We start from the raw sequence: 14,921 nt of genomic DNA on the forward strand, positions 1-14,921 counted from the left end.
AGGTATATATAGCAGGCCGGCGTACTGTACCATACTTGGAGGTGGGGCTGGGGTCTGCGCTGACCCTGCGGCACAGCACAGATTTGGGTGTGTGACTGTATGCTCACTACAGTGGGCCCTAGTGCCTGATAATGGCAGATCCGCCCTGGTGGTTCCTGAGGCCCAGAACCTGAGGGACACCAGAGTGGGTGGCCAACATTCCCACAACTAAGGTGGGGACAAAGGCAGCGTCAACAAAGAGTACCTTCTAAGCCCGAATAACAAGCGACAAACAACACCACAGAGGGCACTTCCCAGTGGACATCTCCTGTAGAGGTATACTCAGTGACTCTCTTCCCAGCTGAAGCGCTCCAACCCTGCCTACCACATACCACAGCTCAGAAATGGGTCTAGAAGCCTCTATTCCAGCAACAGGGGAGCAGACTTGGTCCCTGTTAAGGCTGTGACAACCACAGAAAAAAAAAGAGGCCCCACTCAATAACAATAATCAGGGCAGGCTATAAATACAACAACAACCACATCCCGAGTCAAAGGGGTAACAGCCAACACACATGGAAGAAAGATGTGGCAACCATTCCTACTAAAAACAGCCCTTGCAACAAAACTATTAGATGCACAGTCTACACAGGAACACTCCCACTTTAAATAAAAACAAACAAATAAGAAAAAACAGCCCTTCAAGACCACAGTAGATAACTGATACTCCTAAACCCATACAGCCAGAGAAATATAAGTAAAATGAAGAAGCAGAGGAACCACTCCCAATTAAAAGAACAAGAGAAATCCCCTGAGGGAATTAACAATGAGATAGACCTCGACAATCTACTAGATCATGACTTCAAAAAGGGAGTGATAAAAGCACTGAAGGAAGTAAGAGAGACTGTGAATAGAGACAGAGAATACTATAAAAAGGAAACAGAAACTATAAAGAGGAGCCAATTAAAAACAGAAAACTCAATGGCTGAGATAAGAGCCAAGCTAAAGGGAGTCAAAAGCAGACCAGATAATGCAGAGGAATGAATAAGTGACTTAGAAGACAGAATAACAGACAGAAAAGCAAGTAAAAACCAATGAAAGCAATATATGGGAGCTATGGGATAATATGAAGTGTGCCAACCTACTCATAATAGGGGTCCCAGAAGGAGAGGAAAAAGAAAAGGTGATTGAAAAGGTATTTGAAGAAATCACGACTGAAAACTTTACAAACCTAAAGAAGGAAACAAATATCCAAGTACAGAACAGCAAGATATATTCAAAGTCCTGAATGAGAAAAAGCTGCAAACTGGGATACTCTATCCAGCAAGACTATCCTTTAGAGTAGAAGGAGAGAGAATCTCACTGACAAGGGAAAACCAAAAGAATTCAGCAATACTAAACCTATCCTAAAAGAAATACTGAAAGGTCTACTCTAAATAGAAAAGAAGCATGAAGCTATAAAAACAAGAAAACCATAAGCGGAAATGTGGTAACTACAATGAGTTACAAGAGAGTAAACATGAAGATGTAAAAAAAAAAAAAAAAAAAGGACATCAAAATCATAAAAGGTAGGAGAGGGGAGCAAGAAAATATAGATTTTTTTTTCTCTCCTTTTTCTTTCTTTTTTTTTTCTACATTCTTTTTAGGATGTGTTTGAACATACATGACTACCAGTCTAAAGCAAATAGACACAGTAAAGGGTTAACATACTTGAAAAACAAAGTAACCACAAATCAAAACCATGCAATAGAGTCATAAAAACAACAACAAAAAAAACCCAAGCTAATACAAAAGAAAATTATGAAACCAGACAATACCATATGGTATCACTTACAAGTGGGATCTAAAAAAAAAAAAAAGATAAATGAACTTATTTACAAAACAGAAACACACTCACAGACATAGAAAACAAACTTATGGTTACCAGCAGGGGAAGAGGGTAGGAAGGAATAAATTGGGAGTTCGAGATTTGCAGATATTAACATACATGTATAAAACAGATAAACAAGTCATACTGTATAGCACAAGGAACAATATTCAATATCTTGTAGTAATCTATGGTGAAAAAGAATATGAAAACGAATATATTTATGTTCATGTACAACTGAAGAATTATGCTGTACACTAGAAACTGACACAACACTGTAAACTGACTATACTTCAATAAAAATATGTATTAAAAAAATAGGGTGGTCATGAAAGGCCTCTTTGCGGTGACAGTTAAGAGGTAAAGGAGCAAGCCATGTGACTAACTGGGGAAAGTTCTAGGCAGAGAAAATAGCAGTGCAAAGGTCCTGAGGCCACAGGGTGGCTGCCATGTTGGTGATGCATTAAAATGCCCATGTGACTGGAATGGAAGGAAGTGAGGTTAGAGAAATAAAAGGGAGCCAACTCATGGGAGGCCTTGCAGGCCGTGATAGGGGCTTTAGCTTTCACTTGGATGAATGGAGAGCCACTGTAAGATTTCCAGTAAAGGAGCGATTTGACTTATGTTTTAAAAGGATAGCTCTGACTGCTGCGTAGAATCAACTGCAGGAGGCAAGGGTGGCAGCAGGGAGACCAGTAAGGAGCTATTAAAGAAATCCAGGAGAAAGAGGACGATGGTTAGAACCAGGACGGCGACCCTGTGATGGTGAGCCTGGGTTTCCCCATATAAACACGAAGCTTAGGATCCTGGCCCTGCGTGCCTCCTAACGTCTCAAAAAGCCCCCGCCAGGATGGAATGGCAGTGGGGTTCCAGCCTGGGGAATGTTGGACTATGGGGCGCGTGGGCAGCTCCTTGCGCGTACGGACCCCTGATGCCCACCAGAAAGCTTAGACAGGTTCGCGCCCTGGGGCACGCGCCAGCAGAGTGAGACCTGGTGGAGGGAGGTTTTGCTACTCAGAGACTGAGCAAGGAAAGGTGGGAAGGCGAGTGCCTTCTCCGAGTCCTCCTGGAGCGGGTCTTGTGCACCCGGCACTGTGTGCTCCCCGGTACGGAACCACTCCGCTTGTGCATGTGTGGCAACGGCTTCCTGAAGGCAACATTCACAGAGCGCCACAGCACCCCCTCCATGGAACTCCCCCCCACCCCCGGATATGACCCCTTTGTCTCGCTTCCCCTACCTCTATATGCCTGCCTGTCCGTCCTGCACCGGGTTGAGCGCGCACTGCCCCGCCGGGGTCCCTCTGGCGGCTGCCGTAGCGGCGCAGCCCAGGCCCGGGGCTCCCAAGAGGAGAAAATCATGAATGAAATGGACGCGGTGCTCCCGCTCCCCCGCCTTCCCTGTCCAGGCAACCTCAGTGCGGGGGCGGCGCCTGCGGGGACTCCAAGCGAAGTTGGGGGGTGGGGGCGCCCGAGATCCGGATTGGGGATTAAGGGTCTGTGATTCGGCCCCTCTCGGGCCCTGGGCGCCGCCGGAGCTCCCCGCCCCCCACGCCCGTCAGCCCCGCGGGCCCTGCGCAATTCCCGGGGAGCGGCGCAAGCCCGCCCGGGGGCGGGGCGGAGCCGGGGCTGAGGGTGCCGAGCGGACCCCGCGTCTGCGCCGGCAACTCCGCGGCCCCAGCATATTTGGTGGGGCGGTTGGGCGAGGGAGCGCGCACGGAGCGCGGGACGGAGCGCCGAGCGGACGGACCGACGGACGGACGCCCCCGCACACGCAGACGCACAGAGCTCGGCGCGGTCCCCGTCACGCATACACACACACACTCGCGCAGACATATACAGGGACACACGCACACTCGCGCGCGCGCATCCTCCCGCCAGCCTGCCCGCCAGCTCGCCGGCGCCCGGAGCCCGCTCTGGCTGGTAAGTGCGGCGTCTCCGTCGGCGCCTTTGTGCAGGGAGCCAGAAGGTGGAGGGCGCGGGGTCCCTCCCAGGGAGGCCCCACAACTGAGACCTCCTCCAGCCCCCAGGGCTGGGAAACCGGCGCCCGCCCCCGCCACGCCCCCATGGGGCTCACGGCGCCCCCGGACTGGGGGAAGGGTCCCCCACGCCCGGGAGGGGAACCGGCGCTGAATAGCTGGGAGGGAGCAGCAGCCACTCCCCACGAAGCTCGTGCGCGGTTCTGGGGAGGGAGGGGTGGGATCCGGATGGTGGTCGGGGTCGGAGCCTCTGCCGCCGTGGCTGGTGCGCGGCTCTTGGCTGCATCACCTCTCCAGGGTCTGAAGCTCTTGCGGGGGGAGGTTGGAGATCGCCGCTAGCTTCCTGGCCTGTAAACTGTAGCTCCCAGCCTTCGCTTCGCCTCCCCCGGACCGTGTAGCTTAAACCACTCGTTCCCCACCCACCCCCAAAATAAAAGCCCAGCGCGTTCCCCTCCCCCAGCATCCCCCTTTTTCCTGGATGAGACCCAGGATCCTGCAAAACCTGGAGATTGCTCAGGTCAGAGCCCCGAGAGGCTTACCTTACCAAGAATCTTGTGGCTTAGAGGGTCAAGACCAGGTGAACCTTGAAAACTCATTTAACCCCCTCATTTTACAAATGGGGAAACTGAGGCCCAGTGAGGTGGCTGACCAAGGTCACCAGAGAGTTAGTGGCAAACCCTACATTAGAATCTAGTGTCCCTGGCTTTCATACTCATTTCCTCTCCTATACAACTCCAACCTTATCCTCTTTGAGGCCCCAGAACCCAAAATTTTACCTGAGTGTATCAAGAAAGTCTTTGTAATTACAGCCCTGCCCCCCATTTGGAGTGGCAGGTGCCTTTCATTTGCTACGATCCTTACTGTAAAAAAAAAAAAAAAGAAAGAAAGAAAAAAAGGAGGGGGTTAACCTTTAATTTTTCTCTTTCAGTCTCAAAGGAGATTTCTCTTAAGCAAGCAGTCCAGGTTTGAGATTTAGTTTGGGAGAATGAAGCAGTCCTGGTCGGGAGATCAGGTTCCAGGGTGTTAGTCCTGGCTCTCCCAGGAGTCACTGAGCAGTGTCCTCAGTTGGACCAGGTGTTTTCATGGTCAAGGAGTCATTCCCTCCCCACTTTGACCTGACTGCATGCCTTCTCCCTCCCTCTCCCCTTTTCCTTAAGGGCTAGGTCTTCTATTCCAACCAGGCTCCCTTCATCCCTGTGTAGAGGGCCCTGAGTCTCTCATGTCCCGCCACCTCTCCCTCCTTGACGTTTGTGGAGGGTAGCCTCTTGGTGTTGCTGACAGAGCTGTTGGGGCAGCTTAAGTTACAGCCTCACCAGGCTTGGGTGGTGGCTCCCTCAAGGGCAGCTGGGTGTCCCCAGAGCTGAACCTGATGCCTGGTGCAGAGAGGGTGCCCCGAGAGGCATGTTGAAGGAATGCAAGCTAGATGGTGAATAGATGAAGTCAGTCACCTTTGAGGAAGACTCCGTTGGCTGGGGGAGTTGGCAAGGAGGGCCAGGTTCAGTCTCTAGGGGCCTGAGGCTCTTGTCTCAAGAGCTTCCTCCTTGGGTAGGAGGAGCAACCTGGCATGGAGCAGAACCAGGGTGACCAGGTGGCATAACTTCAGGAGCCACTACTCACATTGTCATCCATGTAAACGGCATTGTGTTCCAGAAGTGCCACTGACATAGACTTCATAATGACTAGTGGCCCCTGGTTGGTTGCAGTGCCGTGGCTCTCACCCAAAGAGTGAAGAGTCTGGGTTCCAGGTCCAGTGTCCTCCTCACGGACTGGACAGTTTCAGTGAATCCTCCCTGGGAAGCGATTTCTCCATCTGAAAAATAAGATCATTGGATTGGGGATTTTCAGGGTATCTTTTAGTTCTAAACTGTTGCGGGGGGGTTGGAAGAGGGAGGGCAGCACTTATTTATATAACTGCTGTGGGCCTGGTTTTCCTCTTCCATTACTCTGCGAGGGAATAAGATGAGATGAGATCATTTATGTAGGGTACTTAGCACAGTGCCTGGGGCATAAAAAAAAAAAAAAAGCTCCGAATCGGTAGCTATTAATACCATTAAGGCCCTAGCCTTATGGATCTACCCCTCCACTTCTTCCCTTCTTCAGATTGCCCAAGGACATGCGATTTTAGAGCCTCAAAGCCCCTCTTCTGCAAGATATCACTCCCCCACTGACCTATTCCTGGATTTCGGCTTGGCCAGCATAGGACATCCATGAACCTCCCTGGGTGAAGTCGCACTTGTGTTTATCAGTTGTTTTGCACTTAAGGGTGATTGAATTTGATCATTTATGTACAGTCAAAGCTTTTCTTACACTCTGTCACTTATACTTAATCCTGTTGATATCAGTAGTGTTATTATTCCCATTTTAAGTAAAGGGGAAGTAAAGACTCAGAGTCCAGTTTGTCTAAGGATGTGTTCTGTAAGTCTCAGAATCAGAGAGTTGTCTCCTGCTCAGGTCATTTGACTACTGATTCTGAACTCTTTTGTTGCCTGTCCTTTACCAAGACCGGTCCTAAAAGAGAGACAGATGACTCCTTGGAAAGAATTGAGAGAAGGAGTTTATTCTTCTGGACGATCAGAAGTGGCTTCTTGGAGAAGCTCAGTGGCGTTTGAGCTGGGTCTAAATGAAACTATTACACGTAGTGGAAGCAGCATAAGCAGAGAGTAGGCAGTGGGGGCTTGTAGAGCATGTGTAGTAATTGGAAAGTGGTTCATTCCAACCAGTACAAAAAGGATAAAAGAGGAGCCGTGAGAAGGAAGGCTGGCTAGGGAGGTGGAGGCAGTTGTTGGGGGCATTGAGTGCCAAGCCAGGGGATTGGTCTTTTGTTTTTAAGTGGGGGAGAGACATGATCAAAACGTGACCATTAGGATAAACTCACTCTGGCTGCCCCGTGGAGAACAGATTGGAGGAGGAGAGCCTGCTGGCAAGGAGCCCAGGTAGGAAACAATGAAAGGGGTATAGGTAAGAGATAAGGAGAGGATGAACTGGGGTGGTTGTAAGGATGAAGGGAAAAAGGAGTTGATGCAGGAGGCCACAGTGTCACCAGAATTGGTAGTAGGTTGTATGTGGGAGTAGAGGGAAGGAGGAATGAGAGGTGATGGCCACGTTTGGAGCCTGAGTAGCTGAGAGTGCCATTCACAGACAGAGCCCCACTGGAAGGTGGAGGGAGGCTTGGGACTGGGGGCCATGGATCTGACAGGGAACCATAATGACTCCAGCAAAGCTGGCTCATGGAGCACCCTAGACTGGCCAGAGCCAGTTGCTTCCTTCCTTCTTTCCTTCCTTCCTTCCTTCATTCATTCCCCAAATACATAGAAACATCTGTAACATGCCAAGCTGTTCCAGGCTCTAGGGATACATTGCTGAAAAAGATGAACTTTCTGCCCAAGCTCTACCAAGGGAGACACAAAAGAAAACATAAGCAAAGATAGAACACTTCAAGAGGCGAGCAATGCTCAGGAGACAAATAAAGCAGGGTGAGGAGGAACAGGGGAAAGAGATTTTACCTTTAAATAGAATTGTCTTTAAGGAAGTAGTATTTGAACAAAGACCTGAGTGAAGTGAGGAGGAGACCTGGTAGAAGAGCATTATGGGAAGAGGAGAGCACAAGTGCAAAGGCCCTGGGGTACAAACAGCTTAATATTTACAGGGAACAACAAGTGTGGCTGTACTACATAGGTCAAGAGGAAGGGTGGGAATGAAAAAGGTAGGAGAGAGGGGCTGGCCCAGATCATGTAGGTGTGAGAAATAAGAAATCACACGATGTTAATGAATCCTATTCTCCTTATGTTCTTCATGCCTAGAAGCCCCAAATTCAGCAATGGCTCACTAAATAGTTGTTGAATCAATGAATGTCAGAAACCAGCATTTATGTACAAAAATGCAAATGCAAATATCTTAGACTAAATAAAGGTATTATGGCATAGTAAGGGTACAGTAAGCTGTAGTATGATCAAAATGATAAAGCTCAGATGATACGAATGTCTGTGTTATCATTCAAGTATGAAATTTGAGTGACATCTGCATATTCAATATGGCTATTTACTAAGATGAAATAGTAATACATACCTGAAATGACTGTAAAACAATTAAAATGGTAACATTTTTGGTCTTCCCTCATCCCCTTTGCAGTGCAAATATACAAACTTTTGGCTTCATTTCAAATTTCCCCTTGTGCAACTCTCATGCCCTCAGCCATTTTCCATATAGAGATTTTAAAGAAACTCATCGCTAGCACAAAGGCCCATATTTGTAGGACAAGGAATTATCATCTTCTCCAGTAAATTGACAGGTTCCCAAAAAAGGCAGAGAGGGCAGTGAGGAGGGAGAAACTATTTATAGAGGTATAAATTCTTCAAGCACCTAATTAATTGTTTAAATGGATCTACAAGTGGGAATGGAAAAACTCCAGAAGATGGTTAATCATTTAAAGCTTTTGTCTGCATTAAGTTGAACACAGGGTATGTGTGAATGTTTCAAAATATATGGCAGCCTTTAGCAAAAATTTAAGCAGCACGCCAGGAAATACGTTCTTACCAGTGTGGGTCAGCACAGTGGTCTGTGTGTAAGTATGTGTGTTCAGTCCTAAGCTTACTTATGACTAAGTGATGTGGGGCAAGGACCTTCCCCTCTCCCAAACTGTATCCCCATCTGGAGGAAGTGGGGCTTGGGTTTCTAGGACCCCTAAAGCACTAAGCACTGTGATCTGTGATATCTGTAGGCCTACCTTATTGTATTCCTGGAGGTCAGTGACCACTGTCACAATGTGGGGATGTGGCTCCCTGTGGCACTCAGATGATTTGGTGGATGAGAGGCAGGCAGGTGGTCCCGTCTCAGAGGAGATGGATGCTTCCATCAAGCAGACGGAGCCAGATACTAGGCTGGACCTTTTGAGGGGAATATTGACAGATGGTCTAAGTCTTCTTAGAATTCTAGACTCTGTAGACACCCTGGTCCAAATTCTGTCTGGTTCTGCATATCTTGTCACCTCTAGAAATTGGAAACTCAGGTCAGCCCCAAGAGCGGGGAGGAACTAGAAACCTTTTTAGTTTTTGAACAGTGTCATCACCAAAAAGCTCTTCCTTGCCTGAAACCATTCTTCAATATCATCTCCGTCTTTTCTGCATATGGTGAGATGTGGGATGAGCACCTTGGCCACCAGTGTCTGGCAAAGCTCCAGAATCCCCAGACTCTTACACAGAAAAAAGCTTTTCCCACTGAGCTGTGGTACATGGAATAAAAGCCACCCTCCTTCCTGTGTCCCCCTTGAAGCAACCTTGACTCAAATTTCCATTGCTGGGGTGCAGCATGTTGAGCTGGAGAGGGATCCCCCTCGAGCTAGATGCAGGGGAGTCACAGTTTGTAAGTGAACAGGGATCTTGGTGAGAATTCCTAACTTGGGGCTAGTGTGGGGGATAAACTGTTCTTGGCCAGATCTGGTAACTGCTATGAAAATGCAGACCCACAGTTGCCCTTCCTTTGCGTGGTGAGGTGGTTGGGTGAAGTCACTAGAGACATACCAAGCTTCAACATGTCTTTCTTAAGAGTAGAAATGTTCCCCTCTCCTCCAGCTCTCTGGAAGCCACTCAGGAGAGATTCAGTGAACCTCAGTGGTGGGCGGCACGTGGATGTCTGGAGTCAACTCCAAAGATTATATATTTCATCATCTGCCTAAGGGTGTTGCCCAGCCTTTATAAAATAAATTACGTTGTAAAATTAACACAACCATACCATAGAACAAATGTAAGATTAGCCATGATTTTATATGTCCCATACCATTTCTTCTATAGACCTGTATCTTTTAATAGTTGAAGTCAGTCTGCATATAGTTTTGTACTCAGCATTTTTCGCTTAACATTTTCTCAAAACTTCTGTGCTTCTATGTGACCTTCTTCTAGCTTCAGTGGCTTAACTGTACTTTATTTAACCATTTCTTAATTGGTGGACATAGTCTTGAATATCTTCCAGCACACAGCTTTTCCATCTCAGATTCTCAAGGCATCTGATTTAAACACCCCAAAGGGAGTATGCCAGGACCAGGGAGAGGGGCGTTGTAAAGAAGAACACAAGGTTAAAGAACATGTTGACTATGGACAGATGCAGATTGGTTTCATGGATACAAATGATGTGGCCCTGGGTCCTGGAGTAGAAAGAAAACAGTGGACACCAGAGCGGAAGCCTAAGAGAGGATGGAGTGGAGGATTATGGGCCAGGACGCTCAAGACACAGAGCACTGAGGGTGTAATAGAGGCATGTCTGATTTCACATGGAGTCCCTCCAGCGTTCTGTTGATTTGGTTTGGGGTGCCTTTTTAAAATTATGGTGCAATACATGAAATATGCTCTTTTAACTGTTTTAAGTATATAGTTCAGTAGCATTAAGTACATTCACATTGTTTTGCAACCATCATCACTATCTATCCATAGAACTCTTTTCATCTTACAAAACTGAAACTCTGTACCTAGTAAACAGTAACTCCTCGTTGCCTCCTCCCCTCATTCTCTGGTAACCTCTGTCCTACTTCACCTACTCTAGGTGTCTTGTAGAAGTGGAATCATACACTTATTTGTCCTTTTGTCCAGCTTATTTCATTTAGCGTAATGTTTCCAAGGTTCATCCGTGTTGTAGCATGGTCAGAATTTCCTTCCATTTTAAGGCTGAATAATATTTCATTGTATGTATACACCACATTTACTTATCCATTCATCCGTTGATGGACACTTGGGTTGCTTCCACCTTTTGGCTATTGTGAATAATGCTGTTATGAACATTCTGGTTATCTGCTTGAGTCCTTGCTTCCAGTTATTTGGTGTATATACCTAGAAGTGGGATTGCTAGATCAAATGATAAATCTATGTTTAACTTTTTAAGGAACCACAGGGTGCTTTTAATTAAGGATTTTTGTGTACTCATCAGAAAAAGACCACTAAATGTAGTCTTAGGAGTGGAGGTCCCAAAAAGAAACCACTAATTTTTTCAAGTAAATTTTGTGTAGGTTCTGCGTGGCATTGGAGGCAATAGAGAAGAAAGACAAGGAAACAGAATACAAATGAATCCTCCCTCCATCTCTGAAGAATTATTGTGATTTAGTGGCATCGTGGGTGGAAGAGGAAAGCTCTCAGGAGAGATCTTGGGGGATGGAATTCATTCATGCACACAGGTATTTACTGTGCCAGGAAATCCACACACCAGGAAGACCTTGCCCACAAGGAGCTTGTGGGTGTCTGTTGGGGGCACCAGAGAGTAACTGGCAGCAGTGGTGTGTACTGACGCACACCAGTCATCATAATTATTTTTTCTGAGTGCTTACTGCATTACCTCACATAATCTTTAAATTTAAAAAAAGTTATTTTTGCTTTTTGTTTTGTTTTTTGAGGGGAGGCAATTAGGTTTATTTTTATTTATTTATTTATTTATTTAATGGAGGTACTGGGGATCGAACCCAGGATCTCATGCATGCTAAGCATGCACTCTACCACTAAGCTATATCCTCCCCCACACCTAGTCTTTACCACAGTTCATTGCAGAAGGTTTTTATTATCCTCAGTTTATAGATAAGGAAACAGAGAGCTTAAGTAACTTGCCGGGAGCACACTGCGAGTACGTGGCAGAACCTGAACTCACACCTAGGTAGTAATTGTGCTCTGGTGATGAGCCGAGGGCTGTGGGGACGCAGGAGAGGCATCTGTCCCACCTGGAGATCAGAGAAGGCTTCCTGAAGGAAGGGGTCAAGTGAGCATTTAAGTGTAAGTGGGCTGTGTTCTTTTACCTGCGATTTCAGAACATGGTTTTCAGTAGCAGCAGCAGCTCTCAGCCCTGCTTCCTGTTCGCCAGCCTCCCAGGGCGCCCCGCCTCACTGAGACTGCATTTCAGAGGAAGGTGATCACAGTCAGTATCCCTGGTGCTCGTCATGAGGCAGGGAGGCCAGCAGTGGGACGGTTCCTTTTCTCTCTGACATTTGCTGCCTCTGACTCCCTTAGCTGGCTTCCTTCTAGTCCCTTCTGGGATGCCTTAGAGGGACGTCCCAGAGCCCCTTCTGGGCCTGGGCAGCTCCGGGCCAGGAGTGGCCATGGGGTCGTACGTCCACCTGTGTCACTTCACTGCCCCAGGATGCCCCAGCTTGTGGACTTCCATCACCACGAAATCCCATCTTCCCAAAACCCAGATGGAGCCAATTTTCTCTGCTCTCTGAACCCCGCTGTAGCTCCCCGTGGCTGCAGCAGTGTTTCTCAACAGGCCTTTCGGTGGGAGAGTTCTTGGTTTTGGCAGCATCCCTGGCCCCCTCCCCTAAATATTTCCCAGGGGCAGCTTTCAGTGATTGTGACAGCCAAGAATGCTCACACGCATTTTTAAGGTCTATTTTACGAACACGATGTACAGACCTCAAATGTTCCATCCAGTGAGTTTTGACAATTGTATGAAGTCAAATAACCGTCAGCAGGATTGCTTTGTGGAACATTTCCATCACCCCTGAAATTTCCTCCTCTCTCCCAGCCAGTGCCCACCCTCAGAGGTAACCGTCGTTCCTGTTTGTCATCGTACGAGTTCTGTCTGTTCTTGATCTTCATGTGAATGGACTCGTATAGCATGTGGTCTTTTGTGTCATAAGTAGTTTTTGAGATTCATCCGTTGTTACACCCCCCAACCCTCCCAGATACACATAGATCTCTAAATGCCAGCTAGAATGGCAGTCCTGTCCTTAATCCCACTGAGAAGAAGCGGGGTGGGAGTTCAAGTCAGTGTGTCTTCATCGGAAGCCCGAAGCCCACTGCCGTGTGATGAGAGTCCCCTCTCCTGTGCTCTCTGCAGCCACACTGAGATGCCCCCTTCTCCCGGCACACCTGGCTGTTTCACCTCTCCCAGCCTTTGCCCCTGAGGTGTTCTCAGCCTGGAACGCCCTCCCCACTGTCTGGTGAACTCATCCTTGTCCTTGAGATGCTCAAGGACACTTCTCTGTGCAGCTTCGCAGACTCTCCCTTTGTGCCCTCCTGGACACTTGAGTTAGACAGCCACCGTTGACATTTAGCGCATTTTTGCTTGCGAGACTACAGGCTAGTTGAGGGTAGGGACAGGGGCTTAGTCATCTGTGGATGCCCACGGGCTCAACACACAGGGCCCGATAAGAAAGAAATGGATATAAGATTATAGCAGGTCTTGTCTTAAGACTACCTAGAGGCAAACTGCAACATATATCCCCAGAGCACCCTACGAAATTGTTAGAAGAAAGGTGGTGAAAAAACAGTATAATCCCTGGCTACAGATGATAAATGTAGAGTTAAACTCACTGCCAGTGAGGCAGAGACCTCCAGCCCTTCCCCAGAAAACCGGGCATAATGAGAAATGAATGGGCATTGATGAGTGCAAAGTAGTACAGCTCAGGGAGCCAAGGGGATGGGGAAAAGATCAGAGTCAATCAGGGAAGGCTGCCTGGAGGAGGTGGCTTTCCAGGGTTTTCCAAAGGAGTCTATTGCGCCAGAGTTACATAATCAGAGGTCATCTATAGAGAGCCTTAAAGCATGATCCAGGGCGGCCTGGATTATGGCCTGATCCATCCTCTTGTGACTGTAGTCCTGAGTCTCACATAGCTGTCCTTCCCTCCCCTTTCACTCCTTTTTCCCCACTTCTTCCTTCCTTTTTTTCCTCCCATTTAGTCACTCCTTCCCATCTTCCTTCCAAACTTGAATGTATAGAAAGAGCTGGATATACGTTGCCCTTCCTTTCATCCCTCCTTCTCTGCACTGGACTCCCTGTCATGCAGAATATAAAAGGAAGCTCAAGCCTTGCCCCTTCGCAGCCTGGGCAGCTCACAGAAGCCAGGATTATGGACAGGAGAGCCAGGGAGCAGCCCCAGGTGGAGTGTGGTCCATTGCCAGATGTCCAGTCACAAATCAAAATGCTTGCAGAAGAATTCAGCCAGAAGAGAGGTCAGTGTGCTCGACTCCCTGGGGAGGCTTCCTGGAGGCAGCATGAGTGGAGGCAGGCCTTGGAAGGAAGGAGGCCACAGTTCAGAGTAGAGGAGCAGGGAGGCCTGAAGGAGGAACAGGGGAGAGAAAGGCTGAGGAGCAGGAGTGAGTGTGGCTGGGAGGTGGGGCAATTTTCATGGCAGAGGAGGATTTGGAGAATCCTATGTAGTCAGGTTTTCAGTTCTTTGCATCTCCCCTTCCTGATGGCTCTGGGTCTGACTCTGCGGACCTGGAAACAGCCCAGGGCTCTCCAGAGGGGAGAGGATCAGTTCTGCTGGGAGAGGCCCGGCTCATCCTCAAGCTACTCTCTGCTGCATTGTTCTCATTAGCTCCGGGAACACCTGGTAGAGCCTGAGGAAACGGGAAACAGCTTTGTAGCTGATGGCACCGCCTGATACAAAGAGCAGGAGCATCTCCCGGGCTGGGTTGACTTAGAGGGAGCCCAGAGATGAAGCTTTGAGCCAGGTCAGCAGTGGTGACAAGGAGGATGTCAGCCCCAGCTTGCCTCGGACTCTGTGTACTTTGGTCACTTCTGTTCTTTAGCACAATGCTGCGGCCGACAGCTTTTATGGCTTCCATGGCCCAGAGAAAGAAACCAAGGCTCAGAGAGGTTAAGACACTGGTCCAGGACCCCGTGGGAAAGAAGGTGGCAGAGCACAGCCTTTCAACCAGGGATCTCTGGCTCCGAGTCCATCCTTTTTATAGAGGACTGTGACTGCCTTAAGGTGTGTGGCCTTAGAATGTCCAGTCTGTTGGTCTGTTGTTTTGAGGGATGCCACCCACGACTGCAGACCTCTGTTGATGGCCCACCCAGGCCCCAGGTTTCCAGCTGTCCAGCTGTCCCCTGGCACGAGGCTGTAAGAGCATCAACCATCCTTGGTCCAGGACCAGGCTCCAGCCTATCTCCTCCATTGGTTACCAGAGCAGGACCCAGGTGACCACTTACCTCCTCTCATGCCTGTCCCAAGCTCCTCCAAGTGTCTGTTATTTCTACACAAACTAGGGTAATGATGTCTTCTTCACCAGCTTGACACAAGGGTTTAATGAAATAAGCTATCAGAAAGCACGTAGCACACAGTAGGTATGCAGCTTTATTTATTAACTCTGAATTCAGGAAGTCAGACCACCTTCAATCTTGACTCC

The 14,921-nt window shown here is 48.2% G+C and overlaps 1 protein-coding gene and 1 long non-coding RNA gene across 5 annotated transcripts in view; one reads left to right on the top strand and one right to left on the bottom strand.

Moving 5' to 3' along the window:
- LOC116155355 (uncharacterized) overlaps positions 1-3,468 on the bottom strand; it is a 50,574-nt gene extending 47,106 nt beyond the window's left edge. The window contains exon 1 of the long non-coding RNA XR_010383382.1: positions 3,082-3,468. This is a non-coding gene — a long non-coding RNA (uncharacterized LOC116155355). The remainder of the gene's footprint in view (positions 1-3,081) is intronic.
- The window catches only part of PTPN5 (protein tyrosine phosphatase non-receptor type 5), a 57,094-nt gene continuing 44,663 nt past the window's right edge, over positions 2,491-14,921 (top strand). For 2 of the 4 annotated variants that reach the window (XM_064492513.1, XM_010987463.3), the window contains exon 1: positions 2,491-2,608. The gene's annotated coding sequence lies outside the window, so the exon portion shown is untranslated. Of the gene's footprint in view, positions 2,609-3,682; positions 3,764-14,921 lie in introns of those variants that run through there. The other 2 variants (XM_031459901.2, XM_031459899.2) reach the window with 1 other exon arrangement.

The sequence above is a fragment of the Camelus dromedarius genome, chromosome 12 (assembly GCF_036321535.1).
Source record: "Camelus dromedarius isolate mCamDro1 chromosome 12, mCamDro1.pat, whole genome shotgun sequence".
NCBI lineage: Eukaryota > Metazoa > Chordata > Mammalia > Artiodactyla > Camelidae > Camelus > Camelus dromedarius.